Here is a 23,730-nt window from a genome sequence, read left to right as displayed (position 1 = left end):
GTAGAAAGACTGAACTAGAACAAATAAGATTAGAGTGTTTGTCTTTTTGGCCCAGGCAACACCGGATATCCCTGCTAGTGTGTGTGTGTGTGTGTGTGTGTGTGTGTGTGTGTGTGTGTGTGTGTGTGTGTGTGTGTGTGTGTGTGTGTGTGTGTGTGTGTGTGTGTGTACTATATATAGTATAGTATATAGTATCGTCCAATTGCTTTAACGTCCTGTATCTCAATAGCAAAATTTTAAGGCATCTTTCCTATCACAACCTTCTTTCCGATCGTCAGTATGGGTTCCGTCAGGGACGCTCCACTGGTGATCTTCTCACCTACCTTTCAGACTCCTGGTCATCCTCCTTTCGGGACTTTGGCGAAAGCTTTGCCATTGCACTTGACATCTCAAAGGCTTTCGATCGAGTCTGGCATAAATCTTTAATTTCCAAACTGCCCTCCTACGGTTTCTATCCTTCTATCTGTATCTTCATCGCTAGCTTCCTTGCTGGTCATTCTATAGCCACTGTTGTAGACGGCCATCGTTTTTCTCCTAGATCTATCAACAGTGGTGTTCCTCAGGGCTCTGTCCTATCACCAACTCTCTTCCTTTTATTCATCAATGATCTTCTAAGCTGTACATCTAACCCTATCCACTCATACGCTGATGACTCCACCCTTCACCTTTCCATTCGGTTCCCGCAACGCCCATCTCAACAGTTACTTCAACAAACAAGGGATGTAGCTATGGCACACCTAATGTCTGACTTGGCTCGTATCTCTGACTGGGGTAAAAATAATATGGTTGTTTTTAATGCATCTAAGACTCAGTTCTTACACCTATCAACCCGACAAAATCTTCCACAGGTATACCCACTAATGTTTAATAATATTCAGCTTAATCCTGCATCATCCTTGAACATGCTTGGGGTTTCATTTACTCGGGACTTATCTTGGAAAGATCATATTACATCTCTTGTAAAATCTGATTCCAAGAGATTGGGTGTGCTAAGCCGACTCCGCTCTTTCTTTACCCCTGCACAATTGTTGACTCTATACAGGGGTTTTATCCGCCCCTGTGTGGAGTACAACTCTCATGTGTGGGGAGGCTCCCCACATACAGCTCTTTTCAATAGGGTGGAGTCAAAGGCTTTTCGTCTCATTAACTCTCCTCCTCTTACTGACTCCCTTCAACCTCTGTCTCTTCGCCGCACTGTTGCATCTTTATCTCTTTTCTATCGCTACTTTAATGGTCACTGCTTCTCTGAACTGTCTGCTTGCATTCCTCCACCTTTACGACGGGTGCGTAGCACCCGTCTGGCAGCAAACTCTCATCCCTTTTCTGTCCAACTCTCTAATGCAAGAGTTAACCGTTACTCCCAGTCTTTCATTTATGCAACAGGTCAGCCCTGGAACTGTCTCCCTCTGTCTGTATTTCCTGCTGCCTATGATCTCCAGTCTTTCAAATGCAGTGTGTCCAGGCATCTCAAAATGATCGGATCTTGAATTTGGCTCTCTATTGTATTTTGTTTTTCTCTTGGAGGGAACTGTTACTGCGGGCTCATGGCCATTGGTTCCTTCTTCCTCGCATTAAAAAAAAAAAAAAAAAATGTGTGTGTGTGTGTGTGTGTGTGTGTGTGTGTGTGTGTGTGTGTGTGTGTGTAGAGAAATGAAACTCCACGGAAATGCCCCGCCGTATTTACAGCGTAATGTACGATATGGATGTGTAGTAACTAACAACAATTTTGGTAACCAGAAGACGATTGCATCCGTTTTTCTTCCATTCTTTAAGTTTGGGCATTTTAGGTACGCTGACTCAAAAATCGTTGCGCCGTAATGCACAGTTTCGACTAATTAGAGGGTACTAACAGATAAACAGAATGGGTGTTTTAGTAATTAAATTATATTGCTATACAAAAATCCAGAGTACAAACCTTTCTCAAAACTTTCTTTTAAAAATTTCACTAATACTTCCACATTACTTACCATTACTCATGAATCTAGAATTATATAAAACAGCTCCCAAGGGAGGATGAGGAATTCCCAGCTTTGGGAGCTGGGGGGGAAGGAGACTGTCAAAGATTTTTTTGGCAAATGTGGGGAATAATCAAAAGCTTATGAACTTTTGGTCTAAGGACTGCTTCTGGCCTACAGGCTGCCTGTAATCCTTGGTGTTTCATTTTCAGAAGAGCCTTCTTGAATTATACGTATCCCTGCACGCGGCCCATAATGCAAACATAGCCAGGTTTTCTACATGTTAAGCCTAGCCTTAGTAATAACATAAGAATCATTAAATACTACAGTTCATATCGTTATCTTTCGATAATGTATCCGATCCATCCACTGTGCATCATCTCATCGAAAACACCAATTTCCAACAACAAAAAATTTGTGTACGGAGTGACTGGACACGTCTAGTATAGGACACAGTAACACCACGGTTATCTTGCATTTACGCCACAACTGTTGATAAGAAATTCTCTTCTATGAGGTCCACTTAAGGGATTCTTTCTCAATAACTAATAGTTTCATGTTATCTCACACTTCATGCCCCTAAACCTTATGGAAAATAACTGTCGCAGAACCAGCTGACATTATTTAGTTGTCTGACTACTTTTTTAAGTCATTGCTCAAAGTCTAACACAAAATGTGAAACTTCAGGGAAAGGGTAATATTCCAAATGACTTTATTCTCTCTGATGAAAGATTACCAGACAAAAATACATCTATCAAAGTTGTAGAACTCATTTCTCATTTCCCGTCATATCCCAGAATGCTGATTTCGGGGCACTGAGTGGAAAAAAAAAATCACACCATCCCCAACATTCTGGACTACGTTATCTGCAAATGGATCGGCTCTATCTAGTCTCAAACGTTAGGAAGTAAACGCCTTTCATCTGATGGTGCAATTTTCAGTTATTCAGAGTCTCAGACTACCACCAAGTGACTCTACGTATGTTATGAGATATCTTATAATTAAACCCATGTTTAACCCTTCTGTTTAGAAAGACCTCTGAGCTTAATAAAAGCCATCGAAAATGGCAAGAATACACTGTATATCAATCGACTGAAAGGGCTAAGCTAATCCCTGTGTTTGACCTAATCCACTTGATCTAATATAGTATAATTCTAGCCTTGTGTGTGTGTGTGTGTGTGTGTGTGTGTGTGTGTGTGTGTGTGTGTGTGTTTGTGTGTGTGTGTGCAGCGCTGCCAAAACTGGAAAAAGGATTGTGATGAAACTTGGCAGGATGGTTTCAACTTGGCAGAGTTGGGCCCATTTCAGTTTCATTTTGACTGAAATTTCCAAAGAGGTGATTTGGCCTCTAACAATTGTTTCTCTCGGTTTTACAGTACGTGAACCAGTACGTGAACCTGTCGAGCAGGAGTTGTTCGTCGTCGAACCAGAATTCATCGTTTCGAGCAGCGGGTGGAGGGGGCACGGTTGAAAAACGTCCTCATGAACAGTTAAAAATCAGACAAAATCATGTTTTCCTTAAAAAAAAAAAAAAAAATCCACATCACTGGTATCAACACACATTTTGTGTGCAATGGTGCAACAACTATTACAAGAAGATGCATAGTTTCTGAGGCAGTCGTTTGTAATTGGAAAAACTCCCGCTGAGTTGGGGAAAAACATAAATAGTTGTAAACTGTTATCTTCCATGCGTAATTGCACATGAAATGTTAATGTAAGAATATAATTCGGCACAACTGATACCAATGCTATGTTTGAGAATTCGACTGTGCAAACAGATTGTCCACACAGTCATTCTGTTAGAACTGTCAGATGACTGAAAGTGAACCTGTGTAGCGGCAACGGCTCAATCGGTAGAGAGGTGGCCTGGAGTCCTACCGGACCCAGGTTCGAATCCCCGCTGGGGCAGGGAACAGGTTAAGGATTTGAATTTCGTTAAATCAGACTTTTCCGAACTACCAGAAGACCCCCCGACATGTCGTAAAAATACCCCCGCTAATACCAATACACCAGTCCTGTATGAGACAGCCCTAGCATGTATTCAACATGGACGGTGGGTGTTAACGCCGAAGTGGTGACATGAACAGGTGTATGATATGTAGGAGGACTACTGGGCCTTGATAGCAGGCTGTGAAGCCTATGCCCAGAGTCGGACACATTAAAAAAAAAAAAAAAAATCAAATCGAGTCTATCGTTTCTGTCCAGCCGATGTCATGCTATAAACGAATGAGATGCGAGGGTGAAGCCCAAGATCCGTTCCCAGGAGCAAGTGTGCAACAGTCCAAAAGGGCCTCGAAACACTTGTCTAATATCCTACAGCAGTAGGCGTGTGTGTGTGTGTGTGTGTGTGTATTTTGGGCAGCCAAAACTACACATTCAAATCGCACCAAAATTGACACAGAAATAGCAAAAAATTCGCTGATGTGAAAAAATTTGGTCCCATCACGATTGAAAAACTTTTACTATAATTAATGAGTGATCACATTGTACCCCCTCCACAATATGTCTACCCCCGATGTATATATGTCTCCCCCCCCCAATGCATACATGCCCCCACTAAACTTGCTAGGTCAGCACGCTTTCCCACGCCTGAGGAAGGCGTTATTGCATCAGTTGATAGCAGGCAGTCAAAACGGGCAGACTATTTTACTGTGAGCTTGTAATGAACTCCTTATCTAGCTGTTTGTACACGGAGTTTCTATCACAAAAGTATTGCAAGTTACATTTGGTAGCAGCGGTGTTTCGAACCATCAGATTCTGACCGCCTTCACCGATTTAGTGACATCACAAGATACACGACGTCTCGCATCTGCCAGCCTCGCCCCTCCTCAGTGCCTCTAGTGGTGTAATACCTGGCTGTGCTTTCCGAGTGTCCAATTTTTCTCACCAGTGCTCACCTCTCAAACAACCCCACCCACACGCCTTGTTCCTGACCGCAAGTGTCACCGTCGCCGACCTACGCACCTGTTGCACCTGTTCCCAGCACCTGTTCTGCACTCATCCTAACTCCTGCCCAACGGTGCCCATATCACTGTCTGCCCACTGCCTGCCCACCACCATTCTCTGCATTTGCAACTCAACAGCTCTACACCTGCCTTGCACCAACATCTGCCCTCACCACCCACCACCGGCCTCCGCCGTCACCCGCATCTGGTCTGCATTACGGAGCCTCCTAAGACCGCCACTCCTTGCCGGTGATTCATCGCGGCATCTCCTCTCCTCTCCACCCAGCTGTCTCTCCACTGCCGCCCCGCCCCGCCCCGCCCCGCCCCGCCCCTCCCCGCCCCTGCCCAGCTACGCCCAGCCACCCCTGCACGTCATACATCTCGACACTCCACTGTGAAACTATAGTATATCTTTCCATCCTATAGAGATTATCCTCGATTTTCTCTACAGACTGGTTATTGTAAATATTCCATTTCATTTCCATTACCCCGTTTTCATCTTCACCTACGTTATTTATACTCCATCTCATCCTTCGCCTTTTATTTAAGCCATCAATCCCCGCACCTTCATTCATTTTCACACCTACTCGTGTATTCCATTCTTTCATTGTTATACATTTCCACCTACGTATCCATCTTCATCCTTTCATTTGCCATTGCCGCATTAAATGTCATACTTTCCACGTCAACCGCTTAACACCCGCCCTCTCGACCCGGAAATATCCCCTGATCATACCCCGTCTGCCGACTCTAACATAATCAATCATTTACGGAGTGGCAAAGAGTACCACTGCCCTGTACCTGAGACTCCCGTTTCACTTCCCGCAGAATCACTTCCAGCCATGGCCAACCCTCCACAGTCTATCTATCTCGATGATGCCAATCTTTCCAAATTTACCGGCCAGGACCCAACTTGGTCTGTCTATGATTTCCTCAGAGAAGTCGAAACAGAAATACACAATAGACAAATTACCGAGGAATCGCTCAAAGTAGCCTACTTCCTCGGTCGCTTGCACCACGGTAAATCGGACATCGGATCCGCGATCCGTGCAGGACATTTCGTTAGCATTCGTACTTTTGCTCATTTTCGTACGGAACTCATCAGCCTTTGTTGCCAGCATTCAAATACTGCATCTCTCATGGGATTCATTAATCTCCTAAACCAACTAGACGAGGACTTGCGCGTCCCAGCGCAATATGCCAAGCTCCGCGAAGCTGCCGCCGCCATGAAAGCAACTAGTAGCGAGATACTCCAATTACTGGTAGGCACGAAATGGTTAGAAGACAAGAATGGCATTCCAATGCTTTCACTCATCAACTTTGCTGACTTAACTGGTTATCTCAGATTCCTTCACTGGCTTACTCCTAAACAGTGAGAGCTAGCCTTGGAAATTGGTTTCAATCCAGGGGATAAAATTATTCAGGTCACTAAAGCCATTCATGAAAGAACAGGTTTGAACTACACGCATCAGGGCACCACCCAACCCTTGGCCTCCTCAGTCTGTCACACCTCCACTACCCCAGACCAATCTCGCTCCCGTGCCACCACACGCGGCAGACCTGCCACACATCGTTCTCCTACCGCAGGTCGTGATCAATCTAGCGCCCGACGGAACAGACAATCTTCGATTCTTTGCTGGTACTGTGGTCATCCTGGACATCGAGCATCCAGTTGCGACCATACATACAGACGTCCTCACTCCCAAACCAGACAGTGTACTCCTTCCCACTCGCGTCGTCCACACTGCAAATACCACAAATCAAGCACGACTCACACCACTGAGGAATGTCGTTACCTCAACCGCCAACAGTCGGGGGAAGCACCGCGCCCGTATCGGACCAATATCACGTAGAACCAGAAACCCAACTCCCCATCCGCCATGTCGGTCCCATAACATCCTCGGGTTTAGTCATTCTCGGCAGCAGTCATGACATACCAATGTCATTCTTCTTGGACACAGGATCTATAGTAAATCTCATCTCCGAAAATTCCTTACAAATTATTCATCGCCATCACAACCACATCAGTTTCCTAGAACCACCAGACATTCGCCTATGTGGTGTCAACGGCTCAGAGTTTAAGGTTAAGGGAAGAGTCACCCTTGAAGTCAAACTCCACAGCGATTTGCCCCCTATCCCAATTGAATTTCATGTCACTAATGACTTGCAGTATCCCGCAGATGCCCTTACTGGTTTCTCCACCATGGCACAACACTCCATTGCATTATTACCTGCTTGTGGTAGTATAGACATTTCTGGATTCCCGGTTTACACTATGGAATGTCCCCGTCCTGTTCTTACGATCAAATCAGTCCTTCAATTACCCCTGTCCCTATCACTACCAAAAAGTCCAACCCAGCCCAAACCACCACTATCATCATCTGAGAATACAGAGATCATTCCTTTACTGACTGCGAGCAAGGACATAAATTCCTCAATGTCTCCTGATACATCATCTCAGCCCTCGAACATGGCTCTTACCTCCTCTCCCGACAACACTATCGCTGACTCAGACATGTCTCAGTTACCTACCTCACACAGTCTGAATGATCTTCTCCAACACGCAGAGACGAAAAGTGCAGTAACGAATACGTGCACAATTTTGTTACCGCATGAGTTCACCAAAGTCTCTGTGTTGCCAGTGCGAAAGAAGGAGTGGATGTACTAACACTACCTGAGACGTGTTGTGTGAGTGGCTTGACTTATGAGTCAGCGTGGTGTACAGTCTTAGAGGACAGTTTATGCTACCTGTACTTGTTCAATGTCACAAATGCTCCACTAAAACTTAAAAGTGCTGTAAAGATTGGAGACTTCCTAGTATACCCAGCGGCCATAAAGGTGTGCCAGGATTCCTCAATTCCTACTATTCAGACTGATGATACGTCAATCGGTGTATGTACTATTAACTCTACGGGATCTGCGCCGACATATTCACCCGATATGCTCTCACATCTCACTTGCACAGATTTCCCAGAAAATACTCAACTCCTCGACCTTCTGACCTCGTACAGAAACGTGGTTGCCTTACCCGGTGAACCGATGGGTAGAACAGACCTTGTCAAACATACGATTGAACTACTACCAGGAACTCAGCCGATTTACATACCAGCGTATCGATTTCCTCACAGCCAGAGAAAGCAGACAGATCAAATGGTACGAACATGTTAGACCAAGACATTATTGAACCCTCCGTCAGTCCATGGAATAGCCCACTTTTCTTAGTACCAAAGAAGGACGGCAACTTCAGACCAGTAGTCGACTATCGTATGGTCAATCCTGTCACTGTTCCAGACCGTTTCCCGTTACCCGTCCTCACTGATTTGCTAGTATCCCTTGGTGAAAATAATGTAGTCTTTTCATCTTTAGACCTCCTCAGCGGGTACTGGCAGGTCGAAATGGAAGAGTCCTCTCGCCCAGTTACAGCCTTTAGCACCCCTTCCGGACATTTTCAGTTTAAGAGACTCCGTTTTGGTCTGAGAAATGCTCCTTCCGTGTTCATGCGACTTATCCATTCAGTCTTCAGCGGTATGATGGGACACTCTCTTTTTACTTACCTAGATGATATCATTGTTGTGAGTAAATCCATCCCTGATCATTTTACCAAACTCCAGGAAGTCTTTGAACGTCTCCAGCTCCCAGGCCTGAAAATCAATCTCAGTAAATGTGACTTCCTGCAAAAGAAAATCAAATTCCTAGGCCATGTCGTAGATGCACAAGGCATTCATACTAATGAGGATAAAACTAAGGCGATTATTAACTTCCCAGAACCTACTACTACCGAAGCTGTACGAAGTTTCCTGGGTCTCAGTGGCTATTATCGTCGCTTCATCCGGGATTATGCAAAGATCGCCGCTCCTCTGACCCACTTACTCAAGCAGAATGTGCCCTTTGTTTGGACTAACGACCAGTCACAGGCCTTCCAAAAGCTAAAGACAGCTCTTGTAAATGCCCCTGTTCTAGCGTTCCCTGATTATACCACACCCTTCCTTCTCTGCACAGACGCCTCAGGCACTGGACTTGGTGCCGTTTTGATGCAACTTGATGAAGCATCAAGGAAGCGCGTAATAGCGTATGCTAGTCGCACCCTTACAACCGCTGAACGTAACTACAGTGTCACAGATCTCGAAGCGCTAGTGGTAATCTGGTCCTTGAAACATTTCAGAGATATAGTCTATGGTTATCCAGTGCATATCCAAACAGACCACCTTCCACTATGTGATTTGTTCAAGAATCGCAACCTAACAGGTAGACTAGCTAGATGGTCTGTCATCATCCAGGACTTTAATCCCACTTTTCAATATGTATCAGGCAAGTTGAATGTAGTTGCAGACGCACTCTCACGTCACGTAGCAGCAGCTATAACATCACTGCAGCCTGAAGTAACTGAAAACACTACACTAACGTCAGAAGTTGTTCGAAACTTTCAGCGCCAAGACCCCATGTGGTCCAAAGTCATTTATTTCCTAGAATCTGGCGATGCCTCGACCTTACCTACTCTGCCAGTATCACTAGATGAGTTCATGCTAGATGATGATCTCTTGTACAGGAAAACACTGCTAACAGGCATAGATATGCCCAATTGCGAAGTACGCCAACTTGTTGTCCCCACTGTCCTGATACCAAAGGTTCTTCATATTGTTCATAATACTCCTCAAGCTTCCCATCCAGGTAAAGACCGATGCCTGCGCCAAGCACGTCTCAAATAATATTGGCCAACCATGTGCCGTGATATCAATGCCCACTGTGACTTTTGCCTCTCCTGCCACTGCCACAAAGGATCAACCGGCTTACCAGCACCTCTCTTACAATACCCAATCCCATCACGACCATGGGAAACTGTCTCAATCGATCTCTTAAAACTACCTCTCACAGAATCTGGCTCTGAGTACTTGTTCATAGCGGTCGACCACTTCTCCCGCTACTGTGTCCTCGTACCCCTCTCCGACAAGACCGAGAAGAGAGTTGCACGTGCCCTTGTAGATCACGTAATTTGCCCGTTCAGTACCCCTCATACCATTCTTACTGACAACGGTACAGAGTTCAACAATAGCCTTCTAGATGAGATCTGTCGCTGCTTTCATATCAGTAAGTGCAATGTCGTGCCTAACCATCCGGCTTCCAATGGCCTTGTAGAACGCCACACCCGTAAAATCTTAAGAGTGCCTCAGACATCTAGGCTCCCATAGTTCGTCCTGGGATGACTGGATTCCCCAAGTGGCATCCTCCATCAATAGTTCCTTCAGTGCATCCATTGCTGAATCTCCCTTCTTTGTCCTCTTTGGCTTTGACAAGGACCTCCCATACTCTCTCTTATCCTCAAAGCCAGAACCCATCTACAACATGGATGATTATGTTAAACTAAAATTGGCCAACTTCCAGACAATCCACCAGTATGTCCAATCCACTTTGGCTTCCTCTCAGGAGGACATGCTGCAGCGCCAACATAAGTCCGCCTCTCCTATCACTATCAATGTAGGCGATCTTGTCTTTGCTCATTCCCATACGTGTTCCTCTAAGTTGGATGACAAATTTACAGGGCCCCACCGCGTCCTCACTCAACAAGGCAACAAATTTCACCTCCAGGACCTGTCCACTAGGGACACCAGATGGGTCCACGTCGATGACTTAAAGCGAGCACCCCATGGCCTCATGTTGGAAGAGTCACTTACACAACCTCCTGCCCCCTCTTCCCCTCCTCACATCCCTCAGTCTACCTTGTCTCCACCTATCCCTCAGTCTCCTTCATCTCCACCTCCACCTCCACCTGCTCATTCATCAACCAATCAATATTGGTCCAAACTGCGCTCTGCCCATCAACCTCTTCACGGCCTCCCCCATTAACTCTACCCTGATTTTCTAGGTACGATGTTAGCGATCTCCCTGCTGGCAGTGCTCACCCTTCTGGGGTCTGGGTCAGGTCAGGACGATGGTGGAGTACGTCCCGAGGCCTTGGTTGGCTCAGGAGGCGAGGTAATGCTTATCGAGGACGTAGCCTCCTTGCGCTACGATCTTGCGCCCCTGGCCGATGTAGCCATTGCCCTACCTGCCTACGCGCACCAGCTCCGCGGAATCAGGACCCATCTCACGACCCTCATGGGGACACACAACCCGAATGAGTATCTCTATAACCTTTTCCTCCCACAATCCTGGCAATTGCAATACATAAGTAACAGATTCACTGAGCTCAATGACACATTTTCCATTCAGACACCCGTTGGTCGGTCTCGTGTGAAACGAGGTCTCTTCGACTTCGGCGGTGAGATTCTGAGTGGCTTGTTTGGCGTTGCTACAGCCCGTGACATTTCTGGCTTCAAATCTGATCTCACTCATTAAGCTTCAGCCCTAGAATCACAACGCCGAGTCATTAACATCCAACACACTATGTTACAGAAGCTCATGACCCAACTCAATGAAGTCACGTCCACTCTAAACAATTTCACCGATATCTTACAACGCCACCTTTCAGATCTCAAAGTTATCTCTCAGTTCTTCTACCTCAAACTCAACATGGATAATCTCCAACTGGCCATTGACTCTCTCTTGTCTCAAGTCTCTGCCTTGGTTCGTATCCTGGTCGATGCTATCAATGGACGTGTCACTGCCGACTTAGTCCCTGTCTTAGCTCTCCGTTCTGTCCTGGAATGGGCTCACTCCACCTTCGGTCTCTCCCCAGTCATCCCCTACTCCTCCCTTGAATATTATTATCCTGTTCTCGAAGCCACTCTTCTCACCACATATGTCGTCGTCCATATTCCTCTCCGTTCTGCCATAACCTTTAACCTTTTACACATCATTCCCTTCCCTTTCTGCCTCAACAACTCCTTGTTACAGGTATCTGTTCCTTCAGAATATTTCCTCCTGTCCCATGATCATCTTTCCGTTGCCTTCCTTTCTTCCACAGACCTCCAGCAATGTTCCTCCTTTACTCCGACCTCTCGTCTCTGTGCTGCCCACCTTTTCGCTATCTTCCCTAGCAGTGCTACACCCTGTGAGTCTGCTTTAGTTCGCAACCATTCCATCTACTCGGCCTGTTCTTTTGTCCCAGCTCCTGACCTCCCGGTCCACCATGCTCACCTCAACCATGTCCCGTACTTCTTCTTTGCTGTTCCCACCTCTGTCACAATCATGTGTCCTGGTTCTTCGGTTCGATCCGTCCCCGCTAGTGGTCTCTGCAAAGCACCTGACTATTGTACCATCAAATCAGAGTCCGTCATCACTTACGCCACTCACTATCACCAAGCTGTCTGTAATCACTCCTATGACATCTTTCAACCAATCGACATGCCTTCAATGCTACCATCTGCCCACATTACCATCACCTCCCCTAACTTGCGCATGCTAACCTTATGACAGTCATTTCATTATGGATCAATTTTCTCTGGCCTTCAGCCGTTCATGGGTTCATCCAACAGTTGTGTTTCCCCCTGTGGTTATCGCTTTCATGGGTTTTCTACTCATCATATGTGCAGTGCATTGTTGTGTCAGAAAAATGGAACGTCGACTCCAGGAAATCAGAGTCGCTACAGGCATAGTACGCCCTACACACAACGTAGAAACTCCCCGTACTTAGTGCCGTCACATTCAGATGACTACCATTGCCATCTAACAATTCACCAAACTGTGAACAGACCTCTGCCTACTAGAAAATGATGGTATTTCTTTCATGCATTACTGAGTGACAGTGTATCCTACAGAAAATACAGAAAAAAAAAAATTGAACGAAGAACAATAGAACTCTCATATCTACTCCTTGTTTATCATGTATCAAACTATTATTGTGTAATTCCCATTATGTCTTAATTCTTGTATATCTTATATGTATATATCCTTCTAATTCCCTCCCCTCAACATGGCCATGTCTCCCCTACTGCCCCTGTCTCATACTTATCCCTTGTATAAACCTCCCGGTCCTGCCTTACTACTATACTCAAACACCATTTAACTCCTGGTGTCAGGAGACACCATCTCAGCTACCCGGGGGAGTAGTGTACCCCCTCCACAATATGTCTACCCCCGATGTATGTATGTCTCCCCCCCCCAATGCATACATGCCCCCACTAAACTTGCTAGGTCAGCATGCTTTCCCACGCTGCAAAAAATACAACTGACAATGTTACACTAGAACAGCACATAAACGCGAGAGCCCTCCGCAGGAGCAAGTGCAAGGAGCCCGAAGGGCCCACGAGCTCTTGTCTGTACTATAAAGGCAGATCTATGTGTGTGTGTGTGTGTGTGTGTGTGTGTGTGTGTGTGTGTGTGTGTGTAAACATGCAAGTTATTCTGTTGGTGGAAGTTGGTGGCTGCGAAGGTGGGTTGGAGGGTGGATAGGTAGGTGGGTGGAGTGGGCAGGGTGAGCAGTGGGTGGGGGCATGGTTGGGTGACATTAATGGGTAGTTGGGTGTGCGAGTTGCTTGAATGGGGAATCATGGGATGGGGAGGTGTGGCTGGGTGTGTGGAGAATGGGGTCAGGTTAGTGGGTGGGTGAGTGAGTTGGGGAAGGTGGGGTTGGGTGATGGCATGTGTGCGGGTACTGGTAAAATAGTCCATGGTATGAACAGGTCCACGATAGAAAACAGATACCTGGGGAATGAGCCTGGGGAAACTGATCAGAGTTGGAACAAAGGTCCAATGGAATTAAAAGGTCCGAGGGGGAAGCAGGGCCTTGAGAGAAAATAGGTCCATGAGAGAAATTGGATTGATGGAGAAAATGTTGGTGGGGAAAATTGGTCCATGAGGGAAATAGGAACAAAGAATAGAACAGGTCCATGGAGAGGGAAAGTAGAGTGATGGGAAAAAAATTGGCCCATCGAGGAAGCAGGTCCTTGGGGAAAATAGGTTCATGAGGAAAATAGGTCCATGGAGAAAATAGGTCCATGAGAGGAGTAGGGCCATTGGAACAACAGATCTACTTGGAAAATATCTCATGAGAGAAATTAGGTTCATGGGAAGTATATCTCCACGGGTAAACTACATCAAAGAGTGAAAATAGGTCCATGATGGATACGCCCAAGGGGAAATAGACCATGGGAAAAATAGATGCAAGGGAGAAACTAAATCAATGGGGAAAATGTGTCCTAGGGTAAAAAATTTCTATTGGAGAAAATCTGCCAATGCAGGAACAGGTCTCTGAGGGAAAACAGATGGGTAGGGGGCTGGCACCTACTGTAGGCAGTGTAAGGGGGCTGGCACCTACTGTAGGCAGTGTAAGGGGGCTGGCACCTACTATAGGCAGTGTAAGGGGGCTGGCACCTACTGTAGGCAGTGTAAGGGGGCTGGCACCTACTGTAGGCAGTGTAACCACAGACTGGTATATGTACTATACTAGGCCTTTAACATTTGTAGGACGTAATGTCAAGAATAATATTCCCAGTGGAAGATGATGGAAGTGTTGGTAGGATGATTCAACTTCCTGCCCCAGCCACTAACGTAACCGTTTAACCTTTTCACCGTTGGGACAATCCTAGTGTTGTTTTCCAGCTGGTGACATGTGTTCTGACGAGTGACTGCCGTAGTCTGAAAATATTAATAATCTCGCCAATAATTCTCAAGCACTATGAATCCCTCGCTGTTAAGTAAATTCATCTGGTGTTAGTAGTAATGCAATTCTGTAATATAAATTATACAGTGATCAGTACGGTTGAGATGAAGTAGTTTTGACTGTCTCTTTCTTTCTTCTTGCCGTTAAGTACAGCGCCGAATTCGGAGATATCCTGTGTTAAACATACCCGACTCTCTAGTACCCTTCTCTGACTCGCTACACCTTCATCCTTGCCCATTTCTCACTCTGAGATAGCTATGTTTGGCAACTAGCATTTAGGTGAACCGTGACCTACGTTTTTCCTGTCGTATGCATAAACAGGATAAAAGGCCAAAGTTCATCCCCACACATTTTTGTGCATAAATAAACTTACAGTAGAATAACCTATGACACTTACTGTACATCGATGGAAACTATAACAAATCAGAAAATACGCTCACATTAGAGCTACGATTATGATATAACTAGAGTTTTTCTATCCGTGAGAGGATTACCAGAAACTCCTCTCCAAGGATACATGTTGCATTAGTTGCATGAAAACCATGATATCTATTTTACTTTCCTTCACACTGCCACATAGTTCTGTTCAAGCCAAGTGAACATCCTCACAGGAGAGGAGGTATTAAAGCTATACCTTAATTCTCTGTATCTTACACACACACACACACACACACACACACACACACACACACACACACATTGATAGATATATAGATAAATAAATAGATGGACAGACAGATAGATGGATCATCCAGTGTATTTTTCCTTCTGATACCTTAAGTCTCTTGTTAGAAGTTCCTCGTAAGCTTAGCAAAACAGCGTGGGGGCAGCAGCAATAAAATACTTAAATGTGACTGCAATAAAAGAGTTACGCACTCTGTCCCATGCCCCACAAAGGATTAAGGGAGAAGTGAAATCCCGACAACTATAACCACAGATGCAAGTTTATACAGCAACAACAGCCAATTGCATTTACCTCCCCTTGCAGTGTAGGAACCCATGACTCAGCTACCGTACACTATAACCTTAATTTTCTTGACGACATTCACGACTACAGAACCTCCAGGCACCTCTTGGGGATGAAATCTGGGACAACAACATCAGCAACTACTACTACTACTACTACTACTACTACTACTACTACTACTTCTGCTACTACTACTACTACTACTACTACTGCTACTACTACTACTACTAGACATGAGCTAGTTACTTCCACTGTGTTTTTTGTCCTTTCTATATAAACTAGAGCTTCGACAGTGAAGCATTTTGCAGTACTCTGTATTGTTATTAACACCTGGCGATTTGGCTGTACATAAGAAGGATGTCTATGGTGGTACCAATCTTAAGTGGCGGTTTGGGTGGGGCACGAACCTCTGTACAGTGTTGCCACGTGTTCCATACCCGCTATGTGAACGGCTCTGATATATGTAATAGGCATCACAATAAGATAAACCATAAGAATATAATGGTAAGGTGTGTATTATAATATATGAACGAACAGTAAACTGATTATGCATAAAATATTTATACGGCAATACAGAAACGTGGCATAATTATTTTACAGTGTTGCTTAAAAAAAAGTAGTCACTTTTATTGGCTGTTACCGTATTTCTGGGGTTGGTAATAATGTCACAATTATGATTATAAGATAATGTGCAGGAATATAAGCAAAAATATGCCAGTTTCTTAGTAAAAAAAAATATATACATTAAACTCTCGTGAGCAGCAACACACACACACCCAGTCCGACCTGGTCATCTGTGAGGGATAGAGGAATAGGCCTGTTTGGGGACACCTCTTAAAAAAAATGCGCCAAGACTTTAACCTCCTGGGTGGTGTGGAAATAGTCAAATTCACAATATGTACATTATAACGTAAAAGAAAATAACCAAAATGTATCCTAAAATACCACAGACGAGAGAGAGAGAGAGAGAGAGAGAGAGAGAGGGGGGGGAAGGCAAACCAGGGTCAGTGTTGAGTGCAGCTTAGTGAGAGATGAAGGAAGGGAGGGAAGGAAGGAGGGAGAGAGTGATTGAATGAAAACAAATCATGTCGCCTCAATAGTGAGGTCATCTGGCGCCATATGTAAAACAATAATATTTTTAAACATAATTAGATATAATAAAAACAAAATAAAGAAATGAAAGCACAAGTTTATAAGTCACTCATAAAAGAAACAAAATTCCCAAAGGTGAAGCACATCTCCCCCAGGAGAGAGAGAGAGAGAGAGAGAGAGAGAGAGAGAGAGAGAAGGCAGGCAAGCGGCAGTGTTGAGTGCATTATCAAGCTGAGGGAAAGATGAAGGGAGGGGAGGAAGGAGGGCGAGAATGATTGAATGAAAAGGCGCCGTATCATCTGGCGTCATATTTAAAACAATAATATAATAAAAAACAAAATAAAGAAATGAAAGCACAAGTTTATAAGACATAAAAGAAAAAAAATTCCCTAGGGTGATGCATATATATCCCCCCAGGAGAGAGAGAGTATGGAAAACGTGGCACACTGTACAGAGGTTCGTGCCCCACCCAAATCGCCACTTTAGAATGGTACGACCATAGTAGTGGTGTTAGTGCAGGCTATATCTAACCTCTTCACTTCCATGACCCGTATTCTCTTTGGGCATGGAAGCTCCCTATCACCTCTCCCTTAGTGAATTATTTGTGGATATGGCTGGCTAATATCGTTTAGTACGCTATTTATGCAGAGTATGGCCATATTGGAAGGATTTGGGTAACTTAAAACAGGACAGTAAGGTATAATAATCAAAATAAATCGTTTAGGAAAAGATGTTATGGAGACTTCTTAACCGATGAGAATATGGGCGCAATTGTCTGAAGTTCAGATAATCATCTTCATATTGCAAGAATATGCTAATTACGTCACTGGATTTAAGGGATTAATATATTTGCAAAGTTATAAATCTTAACCAGCCCCGTCCTGTCGACGTATGGGTACGTTGCAACGATTTGCATTTGCCAGTCCCGGCGACGTACCAGTATGTCGTGCAATTGCAAGGTCCCTAATTTGCACAATTTTCAATTTTCGCGCATGATTTTTCGTATGTATACACAGGACACCTTCCTCTATTCCTCTACAAGATGCCAAGCAGGGACAATGCCTTACACTGCATAACTTCCCCCCTCCCCCCCTCACGCCATTGTCTTGGCAAAGAACCTGTTACCAGTGACCTGGCTAGTAAAGATATTCAGGGCCAGAGTGATTCCCCAATCGATGACAATGTGGAGGACAATGTTTACATAGCATTAGATGAAACAGCCAGAAATAATGATCAGGTAATGTGGCAAAAAAAGGTCAGGTATGGTGATTAGTTAGTGAGTGAAACAATGCTTATAATGCCTTTATTACTGCTTGAAAACCAATAAACTCTCATACTACATATAAATTCGTACCAAGTAAATAAATAAATACCATTTATGAGTGGATAAAATAGTTACCCTCCCATAGAACTCGTTTTCTTTGGTGCCAGCATGTTAGAAAACCCAGTCAGTTAAGGAGGAACTCCTACCTGGATTGGGTACTTTAAACCTCTGGTGAGCGATTTCTCTATGAATTTTCGATGTTTCACACAAAAAGCAAATGTTTTAGCCAAAAAAAAAAATTTCGAAAATACCTCGGGACTGGGGGATGTCGGAGGTGCGGAAACCCTCGGGACGTGATGGGTTAAAGTAAGAACAATGGACACGATTTTTCATCCAAGGAGGATTAATGGCATGTGAAGGTTGTACACTGGCCTTGCCTTGTCCTTCCTACAAATAAAGTCAAAATTACAGGACAACAAGAAAATGTGGTACGCTTTGGACTCTAACTTGGCCTAAATCTGACATCTTTCCATCTTGAATCTGGGTTGTAACAATAGATCAACTTTCGAAAATGATACTAGTCACGAATAAGTGCTCTGAAAAGGATGTGGAGCTGTAGCATTGTCTTATTCTGCCTCTGAGCTACAGGAAATAACTTACAACAGACCGAAAAGTCATTCGCATGACGTAATACGTACAAACACTATGTACTTGCTATTTCTGGACAGTTTCCTTCAACTCTGGAAACTCTTCTCGAAATGAAGGCGGTGGCCGAGTCGGTAGAGGTGGTCTGTTCTCCCACTGTACGTGGGTTCGAATCCCGGCTGAGGCAGGGAATAGTCTGAGGATTTGAGTTTCGCTGAAGCAGACTTTACTGATCTGTAAGACCCACCGGCATGTCGTCAAAATATCCCCACTAATAACAGGACAACAGTCCTGCAGGAGACAGCCCTAACATGTATTCAAAATAGAGTTGTTAGCGCCAAAGTCGTAGCATGTGGAGGTGTATGATACATGGGAGGACTGCTGGGCCTCAGGTAAAGGCTGTTAAAGCCTAAGGCCATAGTCGGACACAAAGAAATATTGTCTCCATGAATCACCCTCACTACGTGAAGTCTATCAGTGACTGAACAAAACTGTATGTAACAGGCATTTATTAAGTGTCTGGACTTAATGGATTAACACCGCCACACAATATAATCAGATGAATGGAGAATTTCCGAAAGACAGGAATCAGATATATGGGGTGGGCTAAAAGTTACAGTACCATAACCCTCTCGTGCATGAAAAGTTTCAGTAAGTTTTCCGGCGCACGATTTTTTCTGCAAGGCTGCCCGGCCCAGCTGTCCGCGCATGGCAAATAACACGTATTCTCGCCTTATTTTCGCCACCCAAACATCAATATACTGTCATGAAACCTATATCATCTTAGTCGTCAATGTTTGTTCTAGTTGATAAACACCAGAAAATAAAAACTGGAAAACATGAATAAAACATTAGGCGGTCCTGAATAAACATTTTGCTACGTCAATTTCACTTCCCAACATCACCATTTGAATGCTTTCCATCATACAGGAAAATGTTATTAGAAGTATTGATAAAGAATTTCATCAGCTTTCTAAAAATATAAATCCGGTTGTGATATGATTTATACTTCTCGAGAAAATAGCCAAAAACTTAAAGCCATTTTTGGAAAAAATTTCATGGAGCTTTTATTACGAACTTTTCTTCCACAACTTATGTTTTTATTGCATAATATTATGCAGAATTTCACGAGCTTTCAAATGAGCACATTTGGTTTCGATACACCTTATAGTTTTCGAGTAAATCGTCATAAACGACTGGGAACTCACGTCCGTGCATCACTTTCGTGATGCGCGCAGAGCATATGATATATTCCTGCCTACATAACAACGAATTCTTATCATAGATATTACACTGTTATGTCTTGTACATATGTAGAATTTACTGCTCTTTATCATGGTTCTTACTGGAAATCAATACGTCCAATGCTTTTCGAGTAATTGCCCAACCAAGTGAAATTATTCCTCCAAGCGCTTTAGACTTTTACCTCTAACGATGAAAAAAACATAGTCTGTTCCCCTCCCTTTTTCTACAAAAGAATGCTCCCAAAGGCTTATATTCTGGTAATGAATATACGTAGAATTCACTGTTCTTTATCATGGTTCTTACAGGAAATCGATACGTCCAATGGTTTTCAAGTAAATGGCCGACCAAGTGAGATTATTCCTCCAAGTGCTTTCGACTTTTACCTCAAGCGAGGAAAAAAACAGTCTGTTCCCCCCCCCGTTTCCTACAAAAAAATGCTCCCAAAGGCTTATATTCTGATACTGAACATAAGTAGAATTTACTGCTCTTTATCATGGTTCTTAAGGAAAATCGATAAGTCCAATAGTTTTGGAGTAATTGGACCACAAACGTAGAATACTCCTCCTCACTCCCACGTGAGATAAAAAACATTCTTTCCCTGCCTCACCCACGTCTACATATTATCGCTCGTTACGTTTTATTATTTTCTTTTTTTTACTCAAAGTATACATGTAAAATATCATGAGGTTTTTGATAGTGCTCTCAGAATCTCGACATGACCACAAGTCTTTTTGCTAGGTACTGATACTGAAACTGAACTTTCTTCCATCTCATATGTGTGTATGTAAAAAACATTACTTATTTGTGTACAAAATACTGAACTATAGAAATAGGTAAATATACAAATCAACAAAATATGGATAACTAGCTTCCTCCAGAGGTGTTGAGATGCTGGCAGTAGCTTGAAGATGAGGAGTTATGTAGTGTGTGAGCGTGTGCATGTGTGTGTGTGTGTGTGTGTGTGTGTGTGTGTGGGTGTGGGTGGGTGGGTGGGTGGGTGAGTGTGTGTGCGTGTGTGTGTGTGTGTCTGGCTGTGGCGTATTTTCTTCTCTCCTTGCGATACATTTGCCTAAAACACATGCGATGCACACAATAGATTTCTCCACGAATATTCGCTGCATGACATACGTATGTATATGTGGCTGTGGCATATTTCTTGTCTTTGACACTTGCATTATGTTTTAGCTAAGTCAGTCAATGCATGAAATATTTCTCTGTGAACACTTGCTGCACTATTTTATTATGCATATTTCACACTAAACCATATGCAACATAAAACACTATCACATGATTCCATCCCAACCTCCTCTGTTATTCCTGACTTTATGGCGTATGTGACCGCCTGTTTCCTTAGGGACTGTTGCATATCTCTAGGGCGTGCATAATGCCTGCTATGATAGGTCAGTTATTTCATCAATTATTTCACCAATCCAGGTATTACATGTTTCACAAATATAAGTATTGGCTTCACTATGTAAAGGTAAAATACTCACATCATTTACAGGCAGGGTGAAGCAGAGTGGAAATCCCGTTATAACAAACCACACTCCTGCCTGTAGGCTTAACAGCTGATAATGGGCCCCAATGATTTACAGACAATATATCTATGTTCCATAGACACAATCACTTCACATTATAGTAAAAAAACACTGTACAATCACAATATTTCAATAATGGCTTCTGCCTTGGATGGGAGGGGGAAAATGGCGTGTTTAAAGGGACACTGACAGCTGCACTACTCTCCTGCCCGGCTGGTCATGAGATACTGAGTTATTTCTGCTACACATTGTCTCATCAGAGCAGTCACAGTGTTGCCAAATGCTTACCTCGGAAGAGAGATGCACACACTAGAACGCACCAAAATTTGACAGAAATCGGCCAAAAACTTTTCTTTTGTCAGCGTTTTTTCTGCTTAGGAACGTGATTCGCGTGACTATGCTTCTTTCTACCAAACCACATGCAACGTGATTCGCATGACTGTGCCTGATTATTGTTTTGATTAACTCCTTGTTGAAGAGGTACCAATTCGGGGAAGAAGGAGGTCATTTTGAACATTTAACTTGATATTTAATTTACTTGATGTACACTTCATTTAGCTGAAATATAACTGTTAATAATATAATGGTAAAGTAACCTGTGGCTCACCCTGTATACTGCCTTCATTAACCATGTCAGTAGGATGGAGGTATCAAAGCCACATCTTACATCAATGTATCTTACACACACACACACACACACACACACACACACACACACACACATGGGCGCATGCACGCGCAAGAATATCCAGCTCAGTCCGAGGCAGTATGTATTTATATTTCTTTATTTCTGATTTGTTGTTAACTCCTGACAATTTTATTCAATTTTGGTGGGATTTATAACAGTGACAGGCTCATTGTGACTTCATTGGACCCCTCAGATTCCATTAATCTCGCCAAAGCTGAATATAATGCTCTAGGTATATCAGCTGTATAATATGACAGGTTCAGTACGGGAAAAAAGCCAGGAGAAGGTTTGAGAATTCCCTTGTGACATCATCATCCGTGATCTGAGTGTGCTTTCTACCCCCGCCCCTGTTGGCTGTCTTATTCAGCTACTTCATTTTTGACAGATTTAATAGAGAAATTAACTCACATGGATGAGTACAAAGTATGGTAAGTGGTTTGTAACAGAAATATCTTTACTAGTACAAGAATGCAGGTAATGTCATTCATACATTTTGATAATTATAATACGTTCATAAAGCAGAATGACTGAAAAAGTATCTTTCTTAAATTACATTGAAGAGGAGTGTAATAAATAAAAGTCAGTACAAGAAAATTGATATGAGAATAATACAAGACATGCTTACCTAAAGAAAACAGTGTTTATGTATAGAGGAAATAATGTAAGTTACTCTGACCCACATTACATAATTAAATTTTCCAATAAAATTACTGTGTCAGTAAATACACCTTTTTCCCCATGAGTTTCCACTTATAAAAAGAATATGGTAGAATGGGAGGCCACGGTTTATGAATATTCACTTAAGCTTTTTTTTTTTTTTTTGCCAAATGATATCATCTTCGTGAACATGTACGGTACTAGTCTCATACCAATGGGTGTTCTTAAGCAATAATCATTCTCTATAAATTTTCTTCATCAATCTGATAATATTTTTAACATATCTGTCATAAATGAAAAGTTGACTAAAAAAGGAAATGAAATTGTAATTGTTTAGTTCTTTTCCTGTCTAATAACTTTTAAACTGTTTTGCATTATTTTCATACCAGTAAGTGTATTTTTATATGAACACCAAGTCTCACACTACTGTACTTCTATGAAGAAAGTACTTGCTCCACAAACCTTTATCGATACAACAACAACAACAACAACAACAACAACTACTACTACTACTACTACTACTAGTGGTACAATTACTGCTGCTGCTGTTGTCAGGACAGCCAAACAATAGATGATGTTACTGATCCCGACCATGCCGAAGCCAACACGTGGTGGGCACAACACGTGGGGGGCAAGAGTTTATAAAACACATAAACATGGGAGACGGTCTTTCCCTTGGCCCCTTAGCCTATCTAAAACACTCATTAATTTCGACTTAGGATCAGCTAACGACAAAAGAGCAATAGAAGAAAGCAGAGAAGGAGAAGAAAACTAAGAAGAGGCAAAAACTGCTATTCACCGAGTTTCGTAAACTGCTGAATATGGCATATAAGGCTGTTAAAAGTAGACATCACGAGGAAATTAGAACAAAAACACAGGAAGCATGACCTGCAGTGAAAACTTAGAGACGGTGGGGGACAAGGGAAGCTGCAGAAAAGGGAAGAAATAAGGATTAAAAGTAGGCATGACAGTGAAATATGTGAAGGTTCTTGAGACCTTTTAATGTAGACCTGACTCTTGTGGAGTGCCAAGATCCTTTGTGAGGCGTGGAGTGAACACGCAGGGGTTATAAGAGAGCGTGCTGCTCAAGTGAATAGTAAGAGGTCATGAGAATGGTACCCCTAAAAGCATCATTAATTTTATTATGACTGATTAACGTATGGAGCTAGACTGTCCGAGTGAGGGGCAAGACAGTG

Source organism: Coenobita brevimanus, chromosome 113, assembly GCF_032717465.1.
Source record: "Coenobita brevimanus isolate Jiangsu-jjx chromosome 113, ASM3271746v2, whole genome shotgun sequence".
Classification (NCBI taxonomy): Eukaryota; Metazoa; Arthropoda; class Malacostraca; order Decapoda; family Coenobitidae; genus Coenobita; species Coenobita brevimanus.
Note: the sequence above shows the minus strand (reverse complement) of the source record.